Here is a 6,743-nt window from a genome sequence, read left to right as displayed (position 1 = left end):
TTTAGGGATCGGATTAATATGGTCAAAGATACAGCATTCGCAAAGAGCCACTTTTCGCTTTCCTCGATTTTCCGCATTGTCAAGGGGGTCCATCAGAAAAATTTGAAAAAAGTCCAAGAAAATCATAAAAATTTGAAAAAAGTCCAAAAAAATAAGCTTCATAGATTTTAATGAAGATTAATAGAGAATTGTTTCACGATTCCATAATGGTATTCCGTTTATGGATCGGATTAATATTGTCAAAGATACAGCATTCGCAAGGAGCCAGTTTTCGCTTTCCTCGATTTTCCGCATTGTCAAGGGGGTCCATCAGAAAAATTTGAAAAAAATCCAAAAAAAATAAGCTTCCTAGATTTTAATGCAGATTAATAGAGAATTGTTTCACGATTCCAAAATGGTATTCCGTTTAGGGATCGGATAAATATTCTCAAAGATACAGCATTCGCAAGGAGCCAGTTTTCGCTTTTCTCGATTTTCCGCATTGTCAAGGGAGTTCATCATAAAAATTTGAAAAAAATCCAAAAAAATAAGCTTTCTAGATTTTAATGCAGATTAATAGAGAATTGTTTCACGATTCCATAATGGTATTCCGTTTATGGATCGGATTAATATTGTCAAAGATACAGCATTCGCAAGGAGCCACTTTTCGCTTTCCTCGATTTTCCGCATTATCAAGGGGGTCCATCAGAAAAATTTGAAAAAAATCAAAAAAAAATAAGCTTTCTAGATTTTAATGCAGATTAATAGAGAATTGTTTCACGATTCCATAATGGTATTCCGTTTATGGATCGGATTAATATTGTCAAAGATACAGTATTCGCAAAGAGCCACTTTTCGCTTTCCTCGATTTTCCGCATTATCAAGGGGGTCCATCAGAAAAATTTGAAAAAAATCCAAAAAAATAAGCTTTCTAGATTTTAATGCAGATTAATAGAGAATTGTTTCACGATTCCATAATGGTATTCCGTTTATGGATCGGATTAATATTGTCAAAGATACAGCATTCGCAAGGAGCCAGTTTTCGCTTTCCTCGATTTTCCGCATTGTCAAGGGGGTCCATCATAAAAATTTGAAAAAAATCCAAAAAAATAAGCTTTCTAGATTTTAATGCAGATTAATAGAGAATTGTTTCACGATTCCATAATGGTATTCCGTTTATGGATCGGATTAATATTGTCAAAGATACAGCATTCGCAAGGAGCCAGTTTTCGCTTTCCTCGATTTTCCGCATTGTCAAGGGGGTCCATCATTAAAATTTGAAAAAATCCAAAAAAAAAACAAAAAATCCAATTTCAATATAAAGGTAAAAAGTTAATACATTTTACATTTTACCGAAAGCTTACACTGCATCTGTGGATGTAAAACTTTGCTTAGCTGGGTTAGCAACCTTTTTTCCACTGGCTCTAAAACTCAGAGCAGAGTTTCTCAAACCCCATGGAAAATTTAATTTTAATTTAGAAAAACTGCATCTGTTGACCGATTGCCGGCGAAAGTAACTCATCCCGCCGTCCGCCCACCATCCGGTCATGCCCACTGGATGCATGCAGTTCGCCCACAACGACAAAAATAAGCAAAAAATTGAAAATAAAAATAAAGCAGAGGGGAAAACTCAACATAAATTATTTTTCACGCAGCTAATAAATTATTCGCAGTCACTCAACACCCAGCAAAAACACATTTCCGCCGGCACGCTCTCCTGCCAGCGGCAACTTTCTGGCTGCATTGCAGTCCCTCAGCTTGACTCGTCTCGTCTCGCCTCGTCTCGAAGCTGCATTTTCAAGGATAATTGCGAAAAATACAGGCTTCTCAGTCAACTTTTTCCCGGCAGATGGAGGAAGGGCGCTGGGCTGGGCGATGTGTTAAGGGGCAAGTGGCAAGTAGCAAGTGGCAAGTGCGGCGGTGGTATTTTAAAGTTCAGCAATAAATTTATAGCCTCGCTTCGGGCATTTGTTTTTATATGGAAATCCGCTGGCTATGGAAATATAGCCCAGCCCCCTCCTAAAACTATTCACAAAATAAGCAGGAAACTGTACCAACAACAGCATCAAACAGGGTCGGGTTTTGGGGAGGATTGGGAGGAAAGTAATGAAAAAATTGCTTGCGAATATTTTCTTAGAGTAAACAAGATTTATTTGGAAAATTTTGCTTGACTGGGCTTTCCGCCTGGACTATGAAAAGTACTAGCATATGGAGTCGAGGGGCCGGGAGTCAGTGTTATTAATCCCCTCGACAGCCATTTAATCAGCACCTGCTGCTGGTCCCTCTCCGGCAACCCACCTGCCGGCTAAAGATAAGCGCTGACACAAAATGGACACAATGCGAACTGATGTTTATTGTCCCTTGAAGACAATCATCATCTGTCATCCAATGGGTGCAGTTTTTCCCTTAATTAATTTCCCGCCCACTCGCATGCACATTCGTTTAAAATATAGGTAGGATGTGAGTGGGACAAATAGTTGGGTTTTTAATTTTCCTAAGTAATTGCAATACCTTGCCAGGTTGACAGTACAAAGTGGAACAGAAAGAAAAGTGATAAACGGATCACACTTTTGTTGGGTAAATTACACACATTCCATTTACTAATAGATGTCGGAGAACAGAAAGGAGGAACACTCGTACTGGCACTTCTTCATCCAAAGGTCATTAATTTCCTGAGATTAGATGATAACTCTTTTGCAAAACTATCGGATATCAGGTGGGAATGAAATGAAATTAAATGAGGAGGATTCAAGGAGATTTCAATTAGAGGGTTTTTCTAATTCAGGCCACTTAATTAAGGCTATTGATGTTTCCAATTAATTAAATGAGAATTGAGAAAAGCGATTGAACGCCATTTAATGAGGCACATGCACATTTATCAAACTCAAATTGGTTGCATATCTCGGACGAATTACGTATTTAATTGGACCTATAATTGACGGCGTTTTTAGTAGCTAATATGCGAACTGCAGGTAAATAATATGAAACAAGAGATATATCGTATAATGTATACAAAAGAAAATATTGTAAAAATAAATGCCAAATTAACTCTTGGTGGCCCGCTATCGGTCTCATAAATATGGAAATTGTGGATTATGAAACGTTAAGCATTTGACTTTACCGCTTTGATTAAACCCGAGCCAAAAAAAACTGACACAGCTTCAATTATTCCGGGCGTTTTTTTGTGTCTTTGCGAACAAGAGAGTGAAATTACATTTAAAATATAAATTGACGCCAACGCCAGATGTATTGCGAGAACAGGGCCCAACAACATATAACTCTTTATATTTCAATTTATGGCTTTAAATTAATCCGGGCAAATAATACTGACAATTATGGATTAAATGTGTCAATAATGCAACTGTTAACAAATTGCTGTTGGGCCCAACGAGTGTCCAATGCAGGAGACCATCACCCCGGAACACGGAATACCGGATCCTGGATATTTGATACTGCATCCTACACCTGAACCCAATAGAAGCATCCTTAATTAATGCCCAAACATTTTTAGAATTAATGCCCACTTGTCAGCGTGGCAGGGAAGATGAATGGTCCGGCCAAAGGTCGGTGGTCGAAGTAACCACACTAAAGCCACTGGCTTCGGTTTGGGCATCGGCATCGGCATTGGATTTGCTATCCGACGGATGCGGATGCGAATGCATGTGTGCATGCCGTGCGGTAGTGCGGTGGTAGTTGCCGTTGCAGTTGCAGTTGCAAGTGCATGCTTAAAACAATAATTTCAATTTGGTTATGCTCACATTTCAATGTAAATATTTACGTATGCATAAGCGTAAATTGGTTTTACACAAATCGCAGACACAAAATGCTCTACAAGGGTAAATAATTAATTTTTGCAAATTTAATTACTTCTATCGATATGGAGAACAATCGAAGGATCAAGTCAAGTGTACAGAATCTGGGGCTTAAGCTTACAGACCGCACACACATAGCCGGCAGCCATGCTAAACCCATTTATGAGGACTTATCTTTCGATTCGCACAAATGGGATGAAAAAAGAGCGGATCTAGGAGAAGAAATTTGCATATGTCGAGAGCAGACAGACTTCCCTCTTAGAAAACAACCATTTATCAATTAACCGAAAGCGGGAATCACAGCGCCACCAAACCAAGCCCTCGACTCGTCTGCACTGGGCGCCAATTAATTTTCGCTTCCGCGAATCAACAAACACTACGTCAAAAAAAAAAAAAAAAACAACAGAAAGGAAAACCAAAAAGTTGATTAAGGATACAAAGGATGTAATGGTGGGGACGGGGGTGGCAGATATGCCTTCACATTTAAATACGGAAGCGATAAAAGTGGTAGCTGGAAAGCCTTTACAAAACAACTATGCTTATGTAATGCCCCATCCCATTATCCTCCGGAATAGTTGGAGGTCCTTCCCAGACCTCCTCCACTCTCGGCTAATTAATCATCGACGTTTATCCGACTTGATGCAGAACTAAACAAATCGTTTCAAATTATTAAAATCATTTATAATGCGAACGATGACGATGAGCCACGCGATCCCAAGGAGCCACTGGCGGAAGGCCATGGCGAAGGATGAAGGATGTGCCCCGTGCGTCTGGCGCCGGCTACTGAAGATGGCCACGTCCATGGACTGCTTCTACTCTTGCTGCTACTCAGCTCTCCAGCTCCAACTCCTGTTTTTGATTCTGTTTCTGCTGTTGCCGAACATAAATCAGTTGCCCATATTAACCTCCTCTCCAGTAGCCAGACTACGGGCCACCAGGAAGAGTCCTGCCCGGATACTCCACTTCATTAGAGATGACCTCGTGTTCCGGAGGACAAGCTTTTAAAGTTTTTAAGTGAAATAAAAACGAATTCCCTATTAAAAAGGAGCTATTTCTGTTTAAGAGAGTGTTGTTTTTTTTACTCTTAAGCGGATGTCCTTTTAATCGCCATTTCCGGTTAAAATTTCCATCTCTAGGTCCTGGACAAACAGTAACTATTCGCAGTTTTGGTCGCAATTGCTTTTGCTTTTCCATTCACATTCCCTTATGGACCGGCGTGACCAATTAAAGTCGATGTTGTGCGTTTTATTTATGTCTTCTTGTGGACAGGACCCTGGCGGGAGGAGCGACAAGGACTAGGGACTGCAGGAGCACCGCATTTGCTACGCCTTCCATTTCCTCATTATTCGCACATTCGTTAGGGAACGGGCGCATATTTCTCGCAGTCAGCTTATCTCCAAGGCGCTGACAGCCAGCAATGCGGGGCAGCAGGACCTTCGTCGCAGGACACACGCACGCACTGGCACACACACACACACAAAGACAGGACACGCAAGGACATCGCAGCCAAAATAAATTATGTGCCCGTCGCGTCCAGCACAAAACGTAAACAAAATAAGTGGAGCCGCAGTGTCAAAACTGGATAAACGGAGGGAAGCATGGCCCGAAGGACTACAAACTTTGTTAGCGTTGACCGTGGTCAGGAATCTCTCCCTCCTTTCGGCCAGTTTAACCTTGAGGCATATTCGATTTGATGCTCTGACCAAAATGTGCCTCGATTTTCTGGCTCGTATTTGCCTGGGGCAGCTGCAATTGCCGCCATTAAATCCAAATCCAAACACTCGGACATAAGGCTAAGCAAATACGTGCAGAACATATAAATTTCAATAAATCTATTTATGCTCGACCGCAAATGTGGCAGCAAAATGCCCAGACACTGGAAACTAATTTGCGGTCGACTGGACGAGACTGTAAAATTTTGTATTCGAGCATAAATCCACTATATATGTGCATATCTAGATATCGTGTCAATGGGTCACTGAGCTCACCGGCACTGACATTAGGAAAAAAGGGCCAATACCAAACCAAACTAGAAACCATGAACTTTTTCCCGCTCAAGTTTTTGGCGGATGCTTCCAACAAAGGTGACTGCACGGGTATAATCAGGAGGGTGGCTTTATGGTGGCTATGTCCTTCTTCTGCCCCATCCCCTCACGTACGAGGCGAAATCCATATCCGAATGCGAAAGCGAACCTGTTACGCCTGCCGATGTGTTTCTGGTCCGCTGAGTTTTTCAATCAAATTGTTGCCCAGCCAGAGATCACAGTCCGTGGGATTTGAGGCGGAAGCGGGGACATCTACTTTTGCTTAGATGATGGCTTGGCCATGCACTGATAAAAAATCATAGTATTAAATTTTTTAAATTTATTTTTTTAATTTTTATTTATTGTTGAAAGAAGTATAATATATAAAGAAGATTGATAATAAAAACTATGCAAGTATGAGGTTGATTTATAGGTATTTTTCTCAGCGTTACCCACTCTTGAAGCTTTTTGTTCCAGCAGTGCCAATGGCAGCATATTTGAAAAGTTTCTAAATCACGCCTGAAAAGCCAGATTCTGAAAGGCAGAAGGCGACTGCAAATATTTCTTCAATGAAAATGTGTGGCAGCCAGAGACAAGCACAAACATGGCTTAATAACTCATCCGTGTGAGTGTGTGTATGGTCGGTTTAGTGTGTGTGCGTGTCCCCAATTCCCCAATAAAGCAGTCAATGGCAGCATCATGCCCCAGCCAACTATTTACCATCATTGACCCTACTACCCATGCCCCATGTCCCATGCCTCTGCCACCCTTTACCCCTCGATGGAGCCAAAAGATTGCGGTGCAAAGTGTCAGTTTGAAGTTGAGCTGTTGACTCGTACTCATTAAATAAAAGATTGCATGTTTCCAGCCCTTTGTTCAGCAGTTCAACAGTTCGGCAGAAGGACACAACCGGCTAATCCTAGAACCC

General features: G+C 41.2%; 1 protein-coding gene across 1 annotated transcript in view; it reads right to left on the bottom strand.

Annotated features, from left to right (window-relative positions):
* LOC6495416 (protein EFR3 homolog cmp44E) overlaps nucleotides 1-6,743 on the bottom strand; it is a 56,540-nt gene that overhangs the window by 29,579 nt on the left and 20,218 nt on the right. The window lies entirely within an intron of this gene.

This window comes from Drosophila ananassae, chromosome 3L (genome assembly GCF_017639315.1).
Source record: "Drosophila ananassae strain 14024-0371.13 chromosome 3L, ASM1763931v2, whole genome shotgun sequence".
Lineage (NCBI taxonomy): Eukaryota > Metazoa > Arthropoda > Insecta > Diptera > Drosophilidae > Drosophila > Drosophila ananassae.
The sequence above is the reverse complement of the archived record's forward strand: the minus strand, read 5'-3'. Positions and strand labels throughout refer to the sequence as shown.